Source organism: Mus musculus, chromosome 13 (genome assembly GCF_000001635.26).
Source record: "Mus musculus strain C57BL/6J chromosome 13, GRCm38.p6 C57BL/6J".
Lineage (NCBI taxonomy): Eukaryota > Metazoa > Chordata > Mammalia > Rodentia > Muridae > Mus > Mus musculus.
This window is the reverse complement of record NC_000079.6, coordinates 107069000-107093711: the sequence shown is the minus strand read 5'-3', so window position 1 is coordinate 107093711 and position 24712 is coordinate 107069000. Positions and strand designations below refer to the sequence as shown.

At 42.5% G+C, this 24712-nt stretch overlaps 1 long non-coding RNA gene across 16 annotated transcripts in view; it reads right to left on the bottom strand.

The window, feature by feature from the left end:
- The window catches only part of Gm31452, an 84904-nt gene that overhangs the window by 54840 nt on the left and 5352 nt on the right, over positions 1 to 24712 (bottom strand). For 8 of the 16 annotated variants that reach the window (XR_001781044.2, XR_001781048.2, XR_001781046.2 and 5 more), the window contains exons 2-3: positions 12587 to 12666; positions 6145 to 7721 (exon numbers count right to left, since the gene is read on the bottom strand). This is a non-coding gene — a long non-coding RNA (predicted gene, 31452). Of the gene's footprint in view, positions 1 to 2706; positions 2746 to 3486; positions 3592 to 3681; positions 3923 to 6144; positions 7722 to 12586; positions 12667 to 24712 lie in introns of those variants that run through there. The other 8 variants (XR_001781043.2, XR_001781052.1, XR_001781053.1 and 5 more) reach the window with 6 other exon arrangements.

Here is a 24712-nt window from a genome sequence, read left to right as displayed (position 1 = left end):
TTCAGTGGCAAGCCATATCGGAACATTGTTCTTTGAGGCTTTTATCTCTCTGGAAATCCCTGGTTTCAAGCGGACTTTCTTGTGCAGAGTAATACCCAGTAAAATTGGATGTGAGAGGCTGGGGAGATGGCTCAGTGGTTGAAAGCATTTGCTCTGGCAGAAGACCCAGATTTAGTTCCCAGCATCCACAGAGTGGCTCACAGCTATCTGTAATTCCAGTACCTAGGGAGCCTTTTTCTGACTTCCACAGGTACCAGCCATGCACATGGTATACATATATATACATTAAGGGAAAAAATATATGTATAACAAAGATATGAAGATATATTTGTTTTTGAGAATATCATCTGAATACAGAGGATATTTTGTGAGATCTCAAGCATAAATTCCACGAGGAAGTGACACATATCAAAACTATGGGTGCCTCATAGGACACCATAAACAAGGATCTCTCGTCCAAGGACAGACCAGGACAAGACTGTCCCGTGCAGTGGTTAGGAGCATGAACACCACGTGGGACAGACTTGTTATAGAATCTCAGCTTGCCATTTAATATCCGTGCATGCTGTTAAGTGTTAACGGACCACACGGCACCTTAGCTTGCTTCCCTGGAAAAGAGACCGAGAATCTTTCCCTCACATAGGGAGTCAATGTAATGACCTACAGATATGGAGAACATAATGCCCGACATACGCTAAGTACTCCACATACTGCTGCACTTGGAAGAGTCAGATTTCTCTCCAAGACTGGCGAAGGGGTAAGAGGCGAACAGACAAGCAGATGGAAGAGATGGGGAAAGAGGCTGTGTTCAGATGCTCTGTGAGTTGATAGAAAGTCTGTGGGCATCGGGGCACAGTTGGGAGGTACAGTGCTTGCCTTGATTTTGTCTCCAGCAGTGCCCCTTCACCCCCAAAAAAAACTGTTAAGGAAAATATAACTATAGCAGGAAACTTGACCTGTTCTCCACCCAAAATATCACTATGTACTTGTGTCCTTATCACGGCATTGAGCTGGTATGGCCAGAAGGTCCTCAGGAAACAGAAAAACAAAGTGAGGTTAAATTTGGAGAGAGTAACTTTACAGGGAGTATTACCAACAGCCTTTTATAACAGTGGCCAACTGTGGTTTTTGTCATCAAATGAACGTTTTATGACTATTAACTTCCGCAATAGTCTTAAATAGATTCCCGGCTGTCTGCACGTCTCACAATGTGTTCCCAAGGCACAGGGTCAGAGCATAATAGACAAGCCAGACCCTTCCCCATGTCCCCTGTACTATTGAAGTACAGGCTGGGGAGTGGACCATGGGCCTGTCCCTAACTTCCCAGTCCCCCCACTGAACTACTCGCAGCTGCACTCAGCCCGTGGGACAAAAGGGAACCCCTCCAGGATATTTTTATAAAACACAGTTATAAGATCAATGGGATAGTTTTGAATGCACTTGCTTACTAATGGGATTTTTTACAAGATGAGAATAAATGAGAAATTAGCCCGAATTTCCCCCAGACAGATGTTTTAAAGAAATCCAAGCCTTCTAAAATGCTACTTAGAATGTTTTTCTAAGCTAAAACAAAAAAATAAAAAACAGCAAAATTGCTCTTAGTTAAATGCTTAATGATAATTATTACCAATATATTCATTTCAGAGTAACTCTACGCCACAGTGTAGTTACTTTTTTGCATAGTGTCTGAGTACATTTATCAGTCATTAGAGTCCCTGAATTAAAGTACTAACGCAGTAGACTGATTTTATAGACGAGAGAAGCCAGTTTTACTTTTTTAGTATGTTATTAGAACCCCATGTTGCCATGTCTTCTCTCAAATATATTATTTGGTATTTGACCAAGTGGCCCTAACCAAAGAATATGATCTTTAATTAATACATTAAGCCTAGGGAAATAAACACTGTTAACGATCCTGCTACACCCCAGTTTCTAAGAGAATGGGGTGGACATAAGCCTATGCGCCTGGCGGATGGTGTTTCTACATGTTTAAGAGACTAGAAGGCTTTCTCTTTCCCTTCCATCCCAGACACTTGGGGAGCCACAGGGTACCATGCAGACATGGCCAAGTCCAAGAACTACAGCACACACAGCTAGTCCTGAAAGTGGCATAGAAGTGTCACACACACACACACAAACTTGGTCACAATGATATGACTCTCTTAAGAGTCACCCTCAAGTTCTTCAGGAACCTGCATTTGCCAAGAAGCACAAAAGAGGACCGAATGTCCAGGTAAGCCATGCCGATGCCATGCTGAAACCATCAAGGCCCTCATGGAGCCAAAGGAAGCTCAACTCAGCCACTGATTTGCTTCTGTCCAGGTCCACGATTGTGAATCAGATGTGGCTACATGAGTGTACTGGCTGGGTTTGTGAGTCAACTTGACACAAGCTGAAGTTGTCACAGAGAAAGGAGCCTCCCTTGAGGAAATGCCTCCATGAGATCCAGCTGTGGGGCATTTTCTCAATTAGTGATCAATGGTGGGAGCTCATTCTGGGTGATGCCATCCCTGGGCTGGTAATACAGGAGGTTCTATGAGAAAGTAAGCTAAACAAGCCAGGGGAAGCAAGCCAGTGAGTAACATCCCTCCATGGCCTCTGCATCAGCTCCTGCTTCCTGACCTGCTTGAGTTCCAGTCCTGACTCCTTTTGGTGGTGAACAGCAATGTGGAAAATGTAAGCTGAATAAATCCTTTCCTCTCCAACTTGCTTCTTTGTCGTGATGTTTGTGCAGGAATAGAAACCCTGATTAAGACAATGGCAAAAGTCACAAACTCTGCCAACCAAAGGCCAAGGCTCAAACCAAAGCCAAAACTGTAGTTCTCTCTCAGGCCCCATGGGAAGGCTTTTATTGGAAAATGTCAATGTGAAGAGAGATGGACTGGAGACTCCTGCTCACACTGTCTGCACACACTGTTTGCAAAAGGCTGGTGTCCCATACTGTTGTACAAATAACCATGAGGCTAGAACTGCTGTTTGTTTGTTTGTTTGTTTGTTTGTTTGTTTAAAAAGAAGTGAAGGCTGGCTTACATCAGCTATTTGATGAAAGAGTCCCACCAAAACCTGCTAAAGAACACAAAACCCATCCTTGGAGTGTGTTCTCATTTGTATATACAGGGTAGTACCAGCTGAAGAAGGCGAGAAGAGGAAGTTGCCTATATTGTTCACAAGGGGAAAAGTGTTTTAAAATGCATGTTTAATTTTTTTTTTTTAATTTTGGGTTTTTGGTTTTTTTTTTTTGAGACAAGGCTTCCCCTGTGTAGCCCTGGCTGTCCTGGAACTCAACTCTGTAGGCAAGGCTGGCCTAAAACTCAAGAGATCTGCCTGCCTCTGCCTCCCCAGGCATGTGTCACCATCACCCACTTAAAGTGCTATTTTTGATCAAAGCAGGCTACTAGGACAATAAGACAGAAAAGAATTTGGCATCCCAGACTACAGTAAGTGGAATGTGGGTCACATAAAATACTGAGCTCCAGTGAGTCTCACCTGGTCACTGAGTGGAAATATTTCCCAGCGCCCTTCAGTCTTTGCTAGTTTAGCCACATGGTTGAGTTTTCACCTTGACATCATGACACGTCCATGCCTATTATCCTAGGGAAAATGTGCACTAAGTGACATTTATTTGTAGACCCCCCAAAAAACATTAGGATTTTGTGCTAAACATCCGTGTATGTGACCTACATTCAGACAAATAGCTACTGACATTTTCTTCCAGAAAGCTCTTACTCCAAGGACGACAGTCAGCAACCGCAGCTCTGACGATGTTTCTGAAGCACAGAGCTTCACTTTCTAAAGAAGATCTTAGTTTTCTGCGAAATGCTAATTTTATCTTTCTAGAAAAGCACTTTGGCTCTGCCTTCATTTTTGGTTTCAGGCCTCATCTTTAGCAGCTTCAGCCATCGCTCTGGCCCATGGGTCCTGCCTTTAGAAACAAACCTGGGATTAGGGAGATGCGTCAGTGGGTAAATTGAGTCACCAGAACTCAGGAAAAGCTGAAGGCCCAAGTCACATGTCCGTAAGCCTGTTGAACTCAGGGCACAATGAATGAGAGGTGGAAGTAAGAGAATCTCCTGATATTCTGGGGCCAGCTGGACTGGTGGACAGAGGTGAACAAGAAGACGCCCTGTTTCAGCCAAGATGGAAGGTGAAGAACCAACACCCAAAACTGTCCTGTGACCTGCATCCCTACACTGTGGCTTGCGTGTGCCTGTGCACACACATATCATATACACATGAAGGAGGAGGAGAAAAATCTTTTTAAAAAGAGGGGGGAAAAAGTTCAGGAAATCAGTTAAAGGGACTTGAAATTATAAAGATTTTCCAACTGCTAACCAGGATCGTATTTTATTTTATTTTATTTTATTTTAAATGATCTTTAATATTTTTTACAATCTAGTCGTTATTCCTCTCCCAGTCCACATTCCTCATCCCATTCCTCTCTCCCCTCCCGCCCACCCCCACGGCCCCCTGTCTCCAAGAGGGTGTCCCTACCATCACCCCCCACCCTGCCAGGCCTCTCCACTCTCTGGGAACCTCAAGTCTCTTGAGGGTTAGGTGCCTTTTCTCTCACTGAGGCCAAATCCTCTGCTGTATATGTGTCGGAAGTCTCACATCAGCTAGTGTATGCTGCCTGGTTGGTGGCTCAGTGTCTGAGAGATCTCAGGGGTCCAAGTTAGTTGAGACTGCTGGTCTTCCTATGGGGTCACCCTCCTCCACAACTTCTTCTAGCCTTTCCCTAATTCAACCCCAGGGGTCTCTGGCTTCTGTCCATCAGTTGGGTATAAGTATCTGCATCTGTCTCAGGCTAACCAGGACTTTAAATACTAATCCTTGCCCCATAGTTGATCTCATAGAAGTTGACCCAGAAGTAGAAGCCTAAGGATTGTCCTCTACCTCAAATGTCCTCTCCAACAAGCCTCAGTGTGTGTTTGCCCCAAGCATGTCAGCTGAGCTCATTTTGGACTACAGCTAAAGTTGTAGAGACCAGTATCGGCTCAGGACACCCCAAGACTAGGTTCTCAGCAAAGAGGAGGAGATTTATTTGCCCCATGGGGACAAAACAAAGACAGGAGACAGAGGACAAAGAAGAAAGGGAAAGGAACAAGGAAGAGGGCTAAGGGGTATTTGTACCAGAAGACAAAGGACTGCCTCTGGATAGAGAGGAGGCAAGTTTAGGCTTATAAAAGTACAAGGAAAAGTCCTGTGTTAAGATGAAGAGTTTAATTTTAATTGGCCACATTAATTAGGTATGTCAAAGGGAGTTTTTGGTTGCTCGACTTCAATACTTTGATAGCTGGGTCTTGGTAGTTAGCCTCTGAAGGAGGAAGTGGCCAGATAAGGGTGGCTAATTTTAAGAAAGTAATCTAATGTTTTTTAACAAGGCAGAGGGAATAGGAGGATGGCAAGGCCTGCCAAGAGACCCTTCAAAAGCTACAAGCAAATCCTGGAGAAACCCAGTTAGATAATGCAGCCTCAGACAAACAGAGCCAGAGGCAAGGGAGGCTGGACATGCAGTATTTTGTTGTTGTTCTTGTTGCTCTTCTTGGTTTTTCCTCTCATTTGTAAATGTTTCATTGTTGTTGTTACAATGTCTGTGTCACTTACAGGATATGTGACAGTCTAACAGGGGCATCACTACCATGGGGACTTACGTTTTAGTGTAGAGTAACAATGTTTTAAATAAAGCAGAGATCTATTGGTGCCATGCAAAGTTTTGGTAGAACCTAAGGTTCCAAAAGTAAAAAATATCCACCCTGTGTGCATGGCTTTTCATGTTTTTAAAATGTTTATTAGAAGGCCTGTGTTTGAAATTTTTATGTACCTAGAATTTTTCTTTTCTAAAGCAGACTAAAAATACTTAACTGATATCATGTCATGTTTAAGTATTTAATTCATATCCAGAACATAATTTATTAAGAATCTGCCTTCATGGCTTTAATGGAATCAAACTCAACGATATTAAAACCAAAAGCCATTCTTAAGTACACACAGCCATTCGATGCGTTAGACAACACACAGCACACCTTCTGCCTTTCACGCCGACTCTAAAACAGCTTAGTACAGTTCTGGCTCAGCTGTGACCTCTGACCCCTAGCCTGACACATTTGGAGGATTTTGTAAATGGCAGCAAAGTCTGCCTGCTACCTGATAACGTCTGACTCCTTGGGGCTCCTGTTGCAGCTCCTTTGGGTGTTGTCTTTCTTCTCATAGGAAGGTATCACTGTCAGGCTGACTTTTGCAGATAATGTCCCTAGAGGACAATAAAACAAACTTATGATCTCACAGCAGCCATTATAAATCCACTGCATACATCACTGATGTCCTAGGACTCCGGTATGGCCTCCTAAATCAGGGTTTACTGTCTGAGAGTTACCATGTCCCGAATTCTTCCAAACTGGGCATCTGCATAACTTTTGACAACGTCCATTCAACAAACTCCTCTGAGCAACACATCCCTACTAAATAAAGCAAACCATACCTGTGTCCACAGTTACGTTAACCAGCCTCAAAGCTTCAGAGTATCAGAGGTGTGTGTGTGTGTGTGTGTGTGTGTACACATACACACCTATGTGTGTGTGTATATATATATATATCAATTGCTTCATAGCAGTACTGTATACTTTTTGTGACTTTTCACTTACATTTGACACTCTGCAAAATTCTACAACTAGATGTGTCTCTTATAAAAATCAATCTACAAGCTTTGCAAAGGGGTTTGTTTTGTGGTTGTTGAGACAGGGTCTCGAGGAGTCCAGGCTGGCCTGGACGTCTTTATATAACCAACCTTGAATTTCTGATCCTCCTGCCTCTACCTCCCAAGTGCTGGGACGACAGCCCTGGACCACACCATGATCAGTTTTATTAATTGCACAGTGGTGATAGTGATGGTGATGGTGATGATGATGATGTAAGTGTGGTTGCATATATGCCGTGACACATTAGTAGATGTCAGAGGACAATTTCAGGGATATGTTCTCTTCTTCCACATTGTGATCTGGGGATCAAACCCAGGTCATCAAGTATGCACAGTGTTTTTAATCACTGAGCCATTCCTCCAGTTGAGTATAGTGCTGGGGGTTAGGGAGAGTAGATAGGGCTTCCTATACATTCTGAACGGAGCCACCTCTGCAGCCCCCAAATTTGTGCCCTGACCTGCATTGTTTGGGGATCGCCTTAACGGTTATAAAGGACCACCAGCAGAAGAGCTGGGATGGAGGGTGCGGTGTTCTCTGGTGGAGATGTACCAGCAGCCCAGACATTCGGTTCTTCTATTAAACACAGCTGGGTGAGGCTGGATGACAACTCTGGGTAGCAGGGAACCAGTCTCAGGCGCAGTCATGCTGGAGGACGAACCAGTGATTGACATACTTGCAGGATCTGTCAACATCCAAACTCGGACCAGGGAAGGCCTTGCTATCCTCATGGGTCTGAGAAAGCGGGGTCCTTGCCGTAACTGCACTCGTGTCTACAACGCACATTCATTCAGTTTCTTCCTGTCCGCACAAATTGGTATTTTTTTAAGCTGGTGATTGTCTGTTCCAGTCATCTCTTTCCTTTTTCCCTAGATGAAGCAATGGAGTCTGGAGCAGTGACCGCTCACACATTCGGTCACTCAGTGCGTGAGAGAACCGTGCTCGTCAGTCTCCCATACCGGACCCAGGGCTCCTTCTCTCTGCCAAGTCACTTCCTCCAGCCAGTATGCAGCCCAACAAAGTAGGATTCTAGACAGACAGGTGAAAACAGAAAGCGGAAATGGAAGTTTGTAGGTGACAAGGACAAAAAGGACAAAAGGGAATACAAAGGATGTATGGGGGTGGGGGGAGTGAATTTTCTGTAAAGGCAAAAGGCAGCCCCAATCACAGCGGCAGCGCTATGGACGAGCAGGCCTGCCGCCATGGTAGTTTGAGTTATGGGATCACAGGGCTGGGAACGGAGCAACTGTCAGCACAGGCAAACATCAGAGTGTGGCCAACCTGACCAGAAGTGAGAAAAATTAAGCCACAAATATGGCCTAATCAGAATCAAGAAACAGATCAACACCGGGGATAGCTGCCACTGAGAAGACCCAGCAAGGGGCTGGAGAGATGGCTCAGTGGTTAAGAGCTCTAACTGCTCTTCCAAAGGTCCTGAGTTCAAACCCCAGCAACCACATGGTGGCTCACAACCGTCTGTAATGAGATCTGATGCCCTCTTCTGGTGTGTCTGAAGACAGTTACAATGTACTTATATATAAGAAATAAATAAAAATCTTTGTGCCTGTGAAAGCAGGGCCAGAGTGAGAAGGAAAAAAGGAGAGAGAGAGAGAGAGAGAGAGAGAGAGAGAGAGAGAGAGAGAGAGGATGCAGCAAAATCATAAGTAAAACAGACTACATGATTTCTTCAAAAAACCCAGGCAGCGAAAATAAAAGTGTTCTGAAGACAGATACTGGTACCAGTTTCACAACAATATGAATATTTAATGCTGCTGAATTACACACTTAAAAGATGGCTAGAACTAGAAACTCCTTATATACGTACTTTAAAACACAATTTTAGAAATGTCTTTAAAAAAAAAATCAAGAGAAACTCAGGTTGACCCCTTCCCTCAACCTCAGAGGCAAAATCTGTTAAATCAACAACAGTCAGAGACTTCAGGCTGCTCAAGGTGCTGAGAACAAATGACAGTTAAAAATGCTCAGTAGTCCTGCCGGGCGTGGTGGCACACGCCTTTAATCCCAGCACTTGGGAGGCAGAGGCAGGCAGATTTCTGAGTTCGAGGCCAGCCTGTTCTACAAAGTGAGTTCCAGGACAGCCAGGGCTATACAGAGAAACCCTGTCTGGAAAAACCAAAAAAAAAAAAAAAAAAAAAAAAAAAAAAGCTCAGTCCTAACTATGACATTTATACTATTACCCTCTTCTAGAGCCCAGGGAATAACCCAGAAAAGAAAGGCTGTGGCAGCCTTTGCACTCACAAACTCAACTCACAACAGCTGAGGTCACCTGCACTGGGCCTGTACAAGACTGGCCTTGTCAACAGCCACTCACAAATGAAGGAAGGGCTTATGTGACCCTGCTCCTTCCTGCTGAGCTACTGATAGATTGTGGGTAAAGGGGAGCCGTTTCTTCTGTGTATCCATTGGTGAACCCACCAGGCCCCAGTTGATGGTCACATAGATGGGGCTGGTTAAACTCAGGAGGTCACAAAACAAAACAAAAAGACATAGAAGTGTGAAAAGGACTTGGGCGTGGGAGTTGCTGGAGTAGGAGGGATGCGGGAGGATGGGAGGAGGGATGTGGGAGGAGGGATGCAGGAGGAGGGATGTGAAAGGAGGGATGCGGGAGGAGAGATGCGGGAGGAGGGATGCGGGAGGAGGGATGCGGGAGGAGGGATGCGGGAGGAGGGATGCGGGAGGAGGGATGTGGGAGGAGGGATGCAGGAGAAGGGATGCGGGAGGAGGGCAGAGAATAGCCAGCATATATTATATTACATATATGAAGAAATGAGATAACAAATTTAGCTGATTTTTTTTAAAATGTGTAAACTTTGTAATGAAATAGCATATATGAGACAAAGACATAAACTAGCGATTGAATAAGACTTGAGGAGTATTTTTAAATGTCTGTTTAGAATAAATTAGGAAAAGGGTGAAAGGTGCTGAATTATACACTTAAAAATGGCTGGAACTGGTAACTTCCTTATGTATATACTTAAAAGCACAATTTTTTTTTTGTAATTTTTTTTTCCATTTTTATTAGGTATTTAGCTCATTTACATTTCCAATGCTATACCAAAAGTCCCCCATACCCACCCACCCCCACTCCCGTACCCACCCACTCCCCCTATTTGGCCCTGGCGTTCCCCTGTACTGGGGCATATAAAGTTTGCGTGTCCAATGGGCCTCTAAAAGCACAATTTTAGAAACGTCTTTTAGACATCAAGAGATAACTCAGGTTGACCCATTCGTTCAACCTCAGAGACAAAATCTGTTAAATCCGAACGGCAAAATAAGAAGACAGAGAAATATAAACAAACAAAAAACCCACCCAGCAGCTAAAATGACTCTACTCACATATTGTGTATCTGAAGAAGCTGTAATAAACATATATATTTTAAAAACAATCAACATCTGCTAACTCAGACCTATAATTGAGATAAAGGTGAGGGCCCTCCTAAAGGGGACATTTTGTAATTTTGAGTCTGGCAAACATAGGACATTGTTTAGCTTGTGAACCCATTTCATTTATTTATGGATTACCAACCTCCTTTTTAATAATACACTTGGCGGCCTCCTTCCTTCACCCGCATGAACTATGCATGCCCCTCTCTCCAAACTAGCAAGTTCAGAACCCCCTAGGCCTCCTGGCTACACCACATTCAAGCAATAGAAGTTTCTCCACCCATGGTAACAACCATATGCAGGCAGTTTCTTATCCAGGTATGAATAGCCAATCTAGCTTGGACTGGTTTTATATGCATGCACAGCAAAGCCAAATTGATTTTTTTTTATTAATCTGTTAGTGAGAATGCTGCTTATCATTTTATACCTATGCATAACCGGGCATGCATATAATTAAAATCAGATGCATTGTGGGGAAAGACATGCATAGTAGGAAAAGTATGACCTAATCTATAAATCAAAATAGAGAACCACAAACTGTGGCTCTTATTAAGCCGCACGTCTGTCCTATTGGTATCCTTTCCTTCCTTTAGACTGTATAAGAAATCAGGAACCAGAGCATAGGCCCCTTGAACACTCACACTCACGTTACATACACAGTGTTGATCTTGAGAGTGTACCCCTTTATAATATGTACTATTGCCTTGCTCCAAATAAAATTACCTTCTTTTGCAAATCTTTCTGCCCCTGTCTTTTCTTTCTTTTGTCTTTCTTCTTCCTTTCTTCTCTCTTCCTTCCTTCCCCTTTTCTTTCTCCCTTTCTTTTAAAATGTGCATTGGTTTTGACCTGAATGTGTTTGTATGAGGGAATTGGATTCACTGGGATTGGAGTTACAGAAAGTTGTGAGCTGCTGTATGGGTGCTGGGAATTGAACCCTGGTCCTCTGGAAGAACAAATAATGTACTCAACCATTTCTCTAGCCCCATGCTTTCTTATTTTCAATTCTTTGAAAAAGAGGCCTGGAATGGAGAAACACTTGGAACAGCCCCTGACCATTGTGTGTGTGTGTGTGTGTGTGTGTGTGTGTGTGTATAAATATATATGAATACTTATATGAATACTATTATATAAATATGAATACTAGAGAGAGAGAGAGAGAGAGAGAGAGAGAGAGAGAGAGAGAGAGAGAGAGTTTGGCTCTAACAATGACTAGGCATAACCAGCTAGAGTCAGGGCACTAGAAATGTCCAATAATATTTAGTGTAATTCTGAAAACAAAGAGCTGTCATGGGTTACAGACAAATCATGACTGTTGTATACCAAGACTACCAGCCCAGAGATGGTCCCACCCACAAGGGGCCTTTCCCCCTTGATCACTAATTGAGAAAATGCCTTACAGCTGGATCTCATGGAGGCATTTCCTCAACTGAAGCTCCTTTCTCTGTGATAACTCCAGCTGTGTCGAGTTGACACAAAACTAGCCAGTACAACCTCTTTCCCTACTTTCTCCTTGAACCTAGTATACTGCCCTTTAAAAGTATATGTGAGGTTAGCTTACACTTTTATTTGTTTTACTTTAGAGAAAGAGTATTTTTGAGAGAAAATACTTGCAATAAAAGTGTTGAGACTGCAAACATGCATGTACACCTAGCTAAGATGTCTTGGAGTTCATAGCTGCTGGGGTTTTCCTAAACACTGGGACAATCTATATGTTCTACTTCATACTAGAGATTACCCCTTGCTCTGGCCTTCTATATCCTTTTCCTGCTGGTCTCAAAGTGCAACTTTATCCAGACAAGTTAGAAATCTTGTCATCTCTTCCAAGAAATGTGCAGGGGCCAGGAGTGATGGCTCGGCAGTTAAGCACACTGGTCCCTCTTCCAGAGGACTTAGACTTGATTCCTGCCATCCATCAGGGAGCTCACAACCATTCCTAACTCCAGGGGATCCAATGCCCTCTAGAGCAACCTCCACAACTTCCCATGGACATTCATGTGGTACACAGCCATACAGTAGGCCAAACACTTATACACGTAAGAATAAATGCATAAATCCTTTTTTTAAAGAAGAAAGGTAGAGCATCTTTGCTGGGGAGGAAGGAGTTCTAATGCTTGAAACTCTTGGAAGGAAGAGTCAAGGGCAGACAGGGCAGATACTAGCACAGAGTGTAGTCTGCAGAAATATGAAGAAGAGGGCAATGGTCAGTCAAAACAAGATAGTCTATCCCTTCCTATCCCCAAAAGTTGCTTCTAAATTAAGGAAAAGGTTTAAAAGATGAATGTAAAAGATTCATTGCACACAGTAAAACAGGAAGTTGGATTTAACTACAGTTGCACTTATTTACAAGGCGGATCAATCCCTAAATCATTCTGGAGAGCTGATAACATTTTTATGCCCCCTTGAGAGGCATTGAAAAGTCATTAAAGCAAAGGAACCCCATTAAGAAATGTGGTCCCTGTCCTTGGCGAAAATGGAGTGGCTCAACTCACAGATAATTTCCATACTTCTTTGTAATAGCCATGCTAATTTTCTTTAGTATTGCTTCCCTCCAGTATACACGTCCTTATACCTTCAAATGAAAAAGAAAAACCATACATTTATTTCAGAGCACTTTATAAACATCCCTATTTGCATAATCATCTTTTAACTATAAAGCATATCCAAATTTGACTTAAGAATCAAACTGTACCATGAAAAAAGCAACAGATAATTAGGGAATTTAAGTTGTAATTGTCTCATTGCAGTGTGGTCTAGAACAGTTAAAAATGGGAAATGGGGCTGGAGGGTGGCTCAGTGGCTACAAGCACTTGTTAATCTTCAGTTCTTAGCACTCACAACCCCTGTAACTCTGGCTCCAGGGAAACTTGATGCCCTCTTCTGGTCCCCACTGATGTATGTATGCATGTGGCAGATACACAGATGTACGCATCCACAGGAATGAAATATAAATCTTAAAAAAATTGGGCAGGCAGTGGTGGCACATGCCTTTAATCCCAGCACTTGGGAGGCAGAGGCAGGCGGATTTCTGAGTTCGTGGACAGCCTGGTTCACTACAAAGTGAGTTCCAGGGCAATACAGAGAAACCCTGTCTTGAAACAAACAAACAAAAAAACCAAAAATGGAAACAATTGGAAACAGCTTGACTATTCTACAACAGGAACACAGTTCAAGAGAATACAGTGTATTTGTAAATAGAAATCTTCAATGTCCAGACTGATCCTCTAGAGTTATTATTATTAGAAGAAGATATATAGTATATACTTCATTATGAAAATATTACCCAACTTATTGTACTTGATATTAGCCAAAAGGCTACAAATTGAAACACTACCCAACTTATTAGGGAATATGTGTGTGTGTGTGTGTGTGTGTGTGTGTGTGTGTGTGTGTACAGACACTAGATAATAAATGTTAAAGTTAGCTTTCTTAAAGTCTAACCAAATTTTCTAACTTTTCTACCCCTCCCCACCCCTTTAAAGAATTTTTTGTTGACCCTGTTCAGCCAGAAGTTATGAAGAATCATCAGCCCAACACCCTAGGTTTGGGGGTCTGTTAATGGTTATTTATAAATTATAGAAACATCATTTTAAGGAATAATTTGGGGATGGTCATAATTTGAACAGGGAGGAAATAGGTAGAATTTATTGTATAGCCATAATCGTAATTGGTAGAAATTTTTATAGTTGATACAAAGTTGAGGTTATAATTTTTACATTGGTACAAAATGTATTTTGATACAGATTTAAAGTTTTCATTGGTATAAATTTCTTATATTGATATAAAATTTGAGAATACTATTACTCTTAGACAGGCATTGTGCCTATGCAACTCATTTAAGAATACAAAGCTTAGATCCTGTCCTTCTAATAACTGCTAGTACAAATTGTTTTTAGATGATTAAACAACATGAGTTAAGGGCCAGATAGCAAACTCATAGTTATGTTAGATTTTGATTTAATTATAAAAGGGTCTTTTGAATATATTTCAATGAGAAGTAGTTAAGAGTAGTCAAGTTTTAACAGTTCAGAGTACCAGATAGATAGATAGATAGATAGATAGATAGAGTCTTCAAAAACATCACAAATCCATAGAGTGTGACCTTTAATGTTATTTAATCATTTGACAATGAAACATATCTCTTCCTGGCAGCACCCCCTTCTTGGTGCAAAGAAGATATTGAACATCTTCACCTCCAGGTAAGGTTGCTTATCATGGCAATGTAGCCACAGGGCAGAAATTGCCTATTTCATCTCCAGACAAAATACTGTCCAGGAAAAGGACACAATACACAGAAGAGTCGACTGCTGACTCTGCCAATACAGGGTAAGTAGTCCTTTAGGGGTGGGGGTGTCTGTCAGATGATCCTGGGCTAGAAGGCTAAAGACTGATGCTCTAACGTTTTAAGGACTGTCCAGGTAGTCAGCTGTCTCTACAATTGTTTAAGTTTGAGAAGCTATGGTTGTTACTTCCTATATACCCAAGTGAAATTGAACAACTGTGTGTCTGTCTGTGTCTCTGTGTCTTTTATCCAAGGATTCAAGAAAGTTAGGAGGGGGCTGGTAGCACAGCCACTTCCCAGAGCAAAGGTGGGTAAAGCATAAAATTACACACAACATATATACACCAAAATGTTTCATATCAATGTAAAATTATTTTGGTAACAATTTTGAAATGGGGCTTGTTTGTGTTATTCTAATTTTATGCAGATATATCATCTTACAATGGGAACAATAGCCTTTACTAAAATTAAAATCATGTTGGATTCCTATCGATAAGTATCATTTTCTCTGTGTTTTGCTCTTCTTTTCTTTTTTGTTTTGTTTTGTTTTGTTTTTTCGAGACAGAGTTTCTCTGTGTAGCCCTAGCTGTCCTGGAACTCACTCTGTAGACCAGGCTGGCCTCAAACTCAGAAATCCACCTGCCTCTGCCTCCCGAGTGCTGGGATTAAAGGCGTGCACCACCATGCCCGGCTTCTCTGTGTTTTTCTAAGGCCACAAAAAAACCTAAGCAAGAACAATGAGGTAAAGAGCTAAGCTGGGTTTCTTTGCCCGTGGTGATCAGCCTCTGAGGTTACTGCTCCTAATGCACACACTGGTCCCTTGCCAGTGCTCCCTGTCTTATGAATGACATCTCTTAACTAGCTGTCCAAGTATGTGTCATTTAGCCCCCTAACCCAGGTGTCCAACTCCATCTAGTGTTTCTCCACCACAGCTCCCACGGTGACCCCTTCCTCCCACTTTACTGCCCCTGCCTCATGGCTGCAGCTAGCCCCTGAGTAGCCTCTCAAATGCCAACCTTGCCCTGGCTGACTTACTCATGGTGCTGTCCAAATGAGGTTCTTAAAATTCTCAGCTGCTATGCCACTCTCTGCTTAAACTCCTTCCTGATCCTCCACCAAACCACAAATGGAGGAATGTTTGAAGCTTCTAGTTCATCCCTTGCTTGTGGCTTCCAATCCTGTCTCTTATTTGTATCAGACCTGTCAGTCACAGAGAGCTAATTCTTACCCTTCCAATACTCAGTGCTCTCTCATCTTGAACATAATTTCTCCTGCCTCCAAATGCCTTTTCAGTCCCTTACCTGACTCTTCATTTCTTGAAAATGTACCACCTTCACATACTGCCCGGGAAAGCTCCTTTGGCCATGAAGTACCTCAGATTGCAAACTCCATGCATTCAAGCTAAGTCACTGTGGACCTCTTCTACCAGAGCATACTGGGAAAACCCATAGGCTAGAGTCAAATCAGCCTGGAACTGTTGCACTGTTCTGACTATCAAGGTGGGTCTGGGCAAAGTATTTTAATCAGCACATCTCACATTTATTCTCATTGTTAAAATGGGAATAAAACTGCAACCTCACAAAGTTGGTCTGAGATCAAGAGCTGACATATTCATGTGTGTGAGTGTGTGTGTGTGTGTGTGTGTGTGTGTGTGTGTGTATCTCCACCCCACCCCCATGCTTTATATAATTTCCTTTTTATCCTGCTCTGATTTTAAGCTAACCATCCCTTCCTTCTTTCTTTACAATGTAGTATGACAGACACACATGAGCAGAAATGCAATTGCGGAGCTCCTGTCCCCTTAGGGATCCAGAGTTTATTGCCACCTCCAGAAAATCCCTTCCTGGGCCTCATGCAGATGAGCCCCGGTGAGTTCCCATATCAGCTTGCATACCTCAACTCTCACCTGGTAAAATAATTGCTTCCTTCCTTTGCTGCCTTTTCTGACTCTTTTTTTCTCAAGGGAATGAACCTTGTCTCCTTTTATTTGGCATCAACGGATCTTAGGACAGTGCTCTCAATAAACATTTACTGAAGGAACGAATAAATGGCTGCTGACAACCCAGGTCTCTCAGAACTCACTTAACTTGCTTCTGGGCAAGTCTAAAGTTTTCACATTGCAAACAGTGTCATCATGTACAGAGTTCACACTTGAGACTCACACAACCAAGTTAACCACTCCCCAAAAGAAACCTCTAAAAATTCATGTTTAAGTTTACAATTTGTGTTGTGCCACATCCATGGCTTTCCACAACCTCATGTGACCACATGCAATAGGCCACAGGTTAGACCTTCCTGAGTTAGACCTGTCCTAAGCAGGGAGGTGGAGAGATGGCTCAGCAATTAAGAGTACTTGCTGCTCTTGCAGAGAATGTAGGTTTAGTTTCTGGCACCCAACCAGAAGCTCACAAGAGTCTATAACTCCAGGATCCAACACCCCAACACCCTCTTCTAGTCCCTGTGGCACTACACTTACATGGGACATGGACAGACATGCAGGCAAAACATCCACATGCATAAAATTAAAACAAATAAATCAGAAGAAGAAAAAGAAGAAGAAGAAGAAGAAGAAGAAGAAGAAGAAGGAGGAGGAGGAGGAGGAGGAGAAGGAGAAGGAAAAGGAGGAGAAGGAGAAGGAAAAGGAGGAGAAGGAGGAGAAGGAGGAGGAGAAGGAGAAGAAGAAGAAGAAGAAGAAGAAGAAGAAGAAGGAGGAGGAGGAGGAGGAGGAGGAGGAGGAGGAGGAGGAAGAAGAAGAAGAAGAGGAAGAAGAAGAAGAAGAAGAAGAAGAAGAAGAAGAAGAAGAAGAAGAAGAAGAAGAAGAAGAAGAAGGAGGAGGAGGAGGAGGAGGAGAAGGAGAAGAAGGAGAAGAAGAAGAAGAAGAAGAAGAAGAAGAAGAAGAAGAAGAAGAAGAAGAAGAAGAAGAAGAAGAAGAAGAAGGAGAAGAAGGAGAAGAAGGAGAAGAAGGAGAAGAAGGAGAAGAAGGAGAAGAAGGAGAAGAAGGAGAAGGAGAAGAAGGAGAAGAAGGAGAAGAAGGAGAAGAAGGAGAAGAAGGAGAAGAAGGAGAAGAAGGAGAAGAAGAAGGAGAAGAAGAAGGAGAAGAAGAAGGAGAAGAAGGAGAAGAAGGAGAAGAAGCCAGGAGGCACAAGGATGTTTCAGACTGGCACCTGTATTCTTGTTCATGCTCTTTCCCAAAAGAACCCAGCCTCTCCCATACTCAGAGAAGTTGCACAAAGTTCAATCCTATTCTATACTTTCCCCCTTCTATAATCCTTCAAACTGTCCCAGCCAATAGCAACCTGTTTACTTCCAAATTCACTTAGCACCTTGACTCTGTACCACCACTGCATACGACCCGGCACCTCTCTCATATGCGTGCTCAGCTGTTTCGCAGCCTTAGGTTAGGGGTTTACTTTCTTATGGATAATGAATGTAATCCCTAAGTTGCATCCAAGTCTGGCTTTATTCCTATCCAATGGTGATTTGCATGTATATCATATAGCCCACACGCCTGGGTACCTCAGCCTATTCGGAAAGCTTTTCTGAGCTTCCCCTCCAGATCGCGATGATTTTTTGGCCAGGATTCTTTTGCCGCCATATTTGAATTTTGGTTCAGCCAACAGTAAACAAACAGGAGGTAAGTAGGTAGGGAGACAGCGGTTGGGAGCATGACCAGTTCTGCAGTGATCAAGACCTTCTGAGACCGTGGCATCTCCAGTGCGTCCCGTTCTAGGGCTTTATCTCTCTACTGGGCTCCACTAATGTTATTACTTCTTTTCCCTTTTCAGGCTTTGTATCCCAACATCCTTTCTGATGCCCTTGTCTGAACCCACACATCTGTAAAATGTCCCTTCCTTAGAGTCTCCTCAGAATCCCTTAGAGACACCTCAGAATCCCAGTAGACTGAGGCCTCTCTTGTTGTCATCCTGATAGACATGGGTGTTTTCAGTTTCATTGGAATAAGACTAGAGCAACCCTGTCAACTAAAATTATTCAAACTAAGACATTTCTGAGAGTAAAAAAGTGACCGATGCCTGGTTAAACCATCACAGCAGGCATTAAAAAACAAGAACTGTCCTGGGTGATCTAGAAGGAGTGGATATCCAAGCTAAGCGAGACACATAAGAAGTTAATTGTTATAATGAAGAGACAAAAAAAAAAAATGTCTCAAAGAGATAATATTACAAGACAGGTCTAGATAAGAGCCAAAGGGTGGAGTCAGCTTTCAGGGCCTCGCCATTCCAAGAAAAGAGCTCATTTCTCTGGGGAGAAGACATCTGAGATCACTGAGCTGCTCAAAACTTCTTTTCCAGCTTAGATGAAGTCACGCTGCCCTCCTGCCCTTGGCCTATTTTGTGCATTTTCTATCATTCCTGGTCCAACCTTCTCCTCCACTCCTCACATCTGAGCATGAACTTTTTACCCTGTCTTCCTATCACCTAACTCTAGCTTCTACAGAAAAATCAAATTAAGCTAAATCTCAATCAATCAACTACCCTTTCCAAAGATATCTAGCACACTCTTGTTGGGGTTAGCTTGGGTGCTGCTACATATTCAAATGCTAAATTCTGTACCCCCAAGATCTGCTTGCCCCAAGACTACTCCCAGTACACCAGGTTTTGTTGTGTAAACCTTGCCCCCTAATTTAAAACTATTGGTTAAATAAAGATGACTATAGTCAGTGACTGGAGGGAAGAGAGGTAGGTGGGTTTTCAGTTACCGGGCTGGGGTCACAGGTAGGGACAACTAAGAGGAGGAGAAAGGAAAAAGAGGAGAGTGAATGAGGGGAAAGATGTAGAGAATACGAAGTCTCCATTAGACGTGGGGGACCAGCAGCACAGGACATAGTGAAATGACCCCCCCCCCCCGCCCTCCAGCCCCGGACAGACTGCTCGAACAGAAATAACTTGGAAGATTCAAACAGCAAGTTCTTGGGGAGCATGGCTGGGAAAGTAGACAATCTAGCAAATAGGAAATTAGACTAGGAGTATTTATTTAGCTTTTGCACAATTTCCTCAGTAATTGTGCAAAAGCTAAATAAATAAATCATAGCCTGGTTGCATAAACTTGGAAGCAAGGTGGGGACAGGTATAATTCATTTAATTTACACACTCCTAATTTATCATTATGGCTATCATTATAGATATCTGGCCTCCTTCCCTGACTTTTTTTTTTTTTTTTCCCTAACAAGACAATTCCTTGCTATGTGGTCTGAGGCTGGCCTTGAACTCACTATGTAACTCAACATGGCCTCAGACTCTCAGCAGTCACCCTGCCTTGTTTTCTCATGTTCTGGGATTACAGACCTGAGCCACCACCCCTAGCTCTCTGTCTGATTCTTTGTACCTTGTTTTAGCTTTGTTTTACAAAGTTCTCTAGGAGGTGATTTTTAAGTTTTACTTGCAAACTCAGACATCAGCATTACCAATAACATAAAGACTAACAAGGAATCTAGAAACCAATGTTTGCTTTGCCTCTTAAAGGGGTGGACAATACCACAGTACTCTAAAGCAGGCGTGTCCGACCTTTTGACACTGAAACATGACATTACCTCCTACAAGGCTCATACTCGTGTACAAGAACAAATGCCAAAAAATACCTCTCGCGTTTAAAGGACATTTATGACTTTGTGTCAGGCTTCACGTACGGTTCTCCTTGGTGACATGTGCCCCGCGGGGGACACATTCTTTAGGGCAGTAAGCCTACCATTCCCAGCAAAGTGAACCCAGACTCATTGCTCTCATTTCCACCTGACTCAAAGCTACTTAGTGGGGGACTGTTTCTAATCCTCCCGTTGCTACTAGGAGCAGGTTGCTATGAGCTCAGTGTGTGATTCCAGGCCTGCTAAATCACCGCTTTGTTCAGGCATTTCATACTCATGGGAATAGTTCACGGAAAAACAAAAAAACGCCCACACCCCAACCCAGGAGCAGACAGCGCTGTACACAGGGGCGGTCAGAGCTGCTGCTCCCTCCTTCTCAAGCCAGGATTAGATCAACAGAGTTTGGGGCTGAAAGGTTCCCTGTTACGAAAGTCAAAAGGAACCCTGCAAGGACAGCCGATTAGGAGAGGGAGGCAGGGACAAGATAAAAAAGCAGGGCAGACAGACAAATCGGACGCAGGAAAATGGTTCAAATTGAAGCAGGCAGGTGGGAGCAAACAGGGAAGGACTGTAAGTGATGCCGGTCACGTGGGCAGCCTCTTCTGCCACGCTGGCAAGCCATTAAAATCTGCAAGGAGCAATGCATCCAGGACGATTTTAGCAGGGTGCCTGTCATAGGCACAAGAAAGGGAAAGCTGCACAGCGGCTTAGAGACCAGAAAAATGAGAAAATGACCTAAGAGGTTTTACAAATCTATTCACATTCTTAAAAGGTACTTTCGGGCTACTGCCTACCTATCACCGGGGAGTATCTCCAGCTGCAGCCCTGATGGATGGGGGAAGCTGTCTCTCTAGTACTAGGAACGTCCAGAGTTCTGTAGGAGGGAAGGGAGTCCTGGAAACTCCCCGATGAGAATAATCTGGATCCATATGGGGTGTAACATTCTATCAGCTTGTGAATTTTAAAAACTATCCTAAGGCCCAAAACTAATCCTTCCATTATGGGCCGCTGCCTGCTGTGCTTCGCATGCATTATGTGAAATGGATTATAGCTAGTTTTTCAAAGTCAGCAGATTGTTATTCACCCATATGTTGACAATCAGTTTGCTGGGCTCTCTTTGGCTTTCCTAACAGGGACCCTTCAACCCCCAACTCTGCTTCCTAATCCTGGCTTGAGAAGGAGGAGAGCCCTGGCCGCCCCTGTGTACAGCGCTGTCTGCTCCTGGGTTGGGGTGTGGGCGTTTTGTTTTCGTGAACTATTCTTATGAGTATGAAATGCCTGTGGCTATTCTGTCAGGGCCTCCATGGAGAGCAAACATTCTCCTCACTCAAAAGTCCCCACCAGCAACACCATTACCTTTTCCATTTACAAACTGCATCAGATACTTTTTATTACAAATAAAATGTTATAGTATCTATAATTTAAATATCATTACTTTTATAGGATCTATAATTTATCTAGCTATAGAAACTTATATCTAAAATGATAGATTATGTGAAGTATATTACAGATTTCCAATTGTGTAATTTACATAAATTATGTGTTACATATAACAAATACTATATATCATAAAATCATAAGAAACTAATTTTATAATATATATAATCTTCATATAATTTATGATACATATAACTTTTAAAAATTAAATAGCCTCTGAACTTTTGACAGGTTTTACTCTTAGCTTTTTAACTATTCTTTATTTTGTTGGGAGAGTTTGAGCACACTACAGTACAAGTGGGAGAGTCCAGTCTCTCTTTCCATCATGCGGGTTCCAGATACTGAACTCAGGTTGCTAATCTTAATGGCAAGAACCTTTGCCCACGGAGCCATCTCACCACACCATATATAATTTTTAAAGTAAAAGCCAAGAGATATTAATATATCTGTATGTAACTAGTACTATTGATTTTTTTTTATCTAAAAGGTTCTTACATAGCATTTATATGGAAAGATGTACATGCACATTTTAGAAACCTATTGAAATAGTTCACTAAAAAGTAATGGCACAGGGCTGGAGAGATGGATCAGCGATTAAGACTGACTGCTCTTCTGGAGTTCAAATTCCAGTACCCACATGGTGGCTCACAACCATCTGTAATGGGATCTGATGCCCTCTTCTGGTATGTCTGAAGACAGTGACAGTGTACTCATATAAATACAATAAACAAATCTTTAAAACAAACAAACAAACAAAAAAAGTTAAAAAAAAAAAAGTACTGGCACTCTGACCAAAGAAACAGGTAGGCTAACTGCAGAACTTCCCCTATCCCCACCCCTCTCCCAGTCCTTCCCTACCTCAGCAGCAGACCACCTGCCAAAGCCTCATTTCCTCACCCTCACACCATCTCCAGAAGATTACAAAGATCTTCCCCTCCTAACCTCCCTCACCCACAACTCCAGCAGGTTCTTCCTGGGAACCACAGGTCATTCCTGCCTGGGAAGCAGGTAGGCCACCTACGGATCTTTGCCTCACCCTCTGTTTCCCCAAGTCCAACCTTCTAGTCCCATCCCCAACTCTGTAGCAGCCTTCTGCTGTAGCCTCCCTTCCTCTCTGCCACCTCTAATGGATCCCACAGAGCTATGCTTCCTAACCTCCTTCCACCAATTACTTTACCCCAGCCCCAAAATCCAGCAGGCACCCCCTTGGAACCCATAGGACACTCTGACGAGGAAAGCAAGCAGGCTAACTGCAGCCCTTCGTCTTTCCCTCAACCTCTCATTCTCATTCCTAGCTCGGTTGCAGACTGCTATGGCCTCTCCTCACTCTCTGCTTTGGATCCCAAGGCACTACACAGATCCTCGTGGAACATCCTGCTTTCCTCACCCATGTGAACCCCACCACCACCACCACCACACTCACACACCACAGCCCATGCCCATACCTAAATGTCACCTCCCAATACCCAGAAATGCATTTTACCTAGAACCACAAGGGATCACACCCATTAGGACCCAAGAACAATTTCCTACCAGGCAACACGCAGCCACCACAGTCTCCTAAAAATACAAGGAAACAAAAACCAAGGAACACAATACCCACATACCAAACAAGGAAAAGATAAGACATAAGAACCTACAATCACAGGGGCTGGAGAGATGGCTCAGCAGTTAAGAGCACTGACTGCTCTTCCTAAGGTCCTGAGTTCAAATCCCAGCAACCACATGGTGGCTCACAACCATCCATAATGATATCTGATGCCCTCTGCTGGTGTATCTGAAGACAACTACAGTGTACTTACATATAATAAATAAATAAATAAATAAATAAATAAATAAATAAATAAATAAATAAAAAGCACTGACTGCTCTTCTGAAGGTCCCGAGTTCAATTCCCAGGAACCACATGGTGACTCACTTCTGATTCCCTCTTCTGGAGTGTCAGAAGACAGCTACAGTGTACTTACATATAATAAACAAATTTAAAAAAAAAGAACCTACAATCACAATCTTCCCAATGCTAGATGTCTAGATACCAGCATAAAAACACAGTAAGAGCCAGGACAATATGTCTCCATATAGGCCCAATAACCCTGCCATAGCAGGCCCTGAGTATTCCAACATAGCTGAAGCCCAAGAAAAAGCCCTTAAAACTACCTTTATGAATATGACAGAGGTCCTTAAAGCAAAAATGAATGAACCCATTAAAGAAATCTATGGAGACACAAAAAGTGGAAAGAAATAGACATAACAGTTTAAGACATAAAGGGGGAAATGGAAACAATAAAGAAAACCCAAAGTGAGGGAACTCTGGAAGTGAAAAATTTAGAAATTCGAACAGAAACTACAAAGAATAGAAGAGATGGAAGAGAGAATCTCAGGTATTTGAGACTCAGTAGAAGAAGAAAAATGTTAAATTAAATTAAAAAAACTCCAGGCACAAACCATCCAGAAAAATCTGAGACTCTATGAAAAAAATCAAATGTAAGAACAGTAGCAATAGAGGAAGGAGAAGAAACTCAGGTCAAAAGCACAGAAAATATTTTCAACAAAATCATAGAAGAAAAATTTCCTAATCTGAAGAAGGAGGTGCCTATGAAGGAACAAGAAGCATACAGAACACCAAATAGATAGGGCCAGAAAAGAAAGTTCCCTTGGCATATAATAAGCAAAATCCTAACTCTAAAACAACAATAACAACAAAAAAAGAATATTAAAAGTTGCAAGGGAAGAAAAATAAGTAACATATAAAGGCAGACCAATTAGAATTATACCTGACATCTCAGTGGAAACTCTAAAAGCCAGAAGGGCCTGAACAGATGTACTGCAGACTTAGGAGACCACAGATGCCAGCCAGACTTCTATACCCAGCAAAACTCTCAATCATCATAGATGGAGAAAATGAGATATTCCATGATAAAATAAAATTTAAATAATATCTATCTACAAATCCAGACCTGCAGAAGGTGATAGAAGGAAAACTCCAACATAAGGAGGTTAACCACACTCATGACAACACAGGAAACAATTTCACACCAGCAAAAAAAAAAAAAAAAAAAGGGAAGTGTGAACACACACACAAACTACCGCCACCACCACCACCACCAACAACAACAACAACAATATCAACAACATAACAGGAATTAATTAACAGGAGTAATCAATTGCTCATTGATTACTCTCAACACCAATGATGATTTCCATTCCCCAATAAAAAGTTACAGCCTAACACAATGGATGGCAAAACTGGATCTATCCTTGATCTGCATTTGACAAACACACCTTAATGTTAAGGACAGA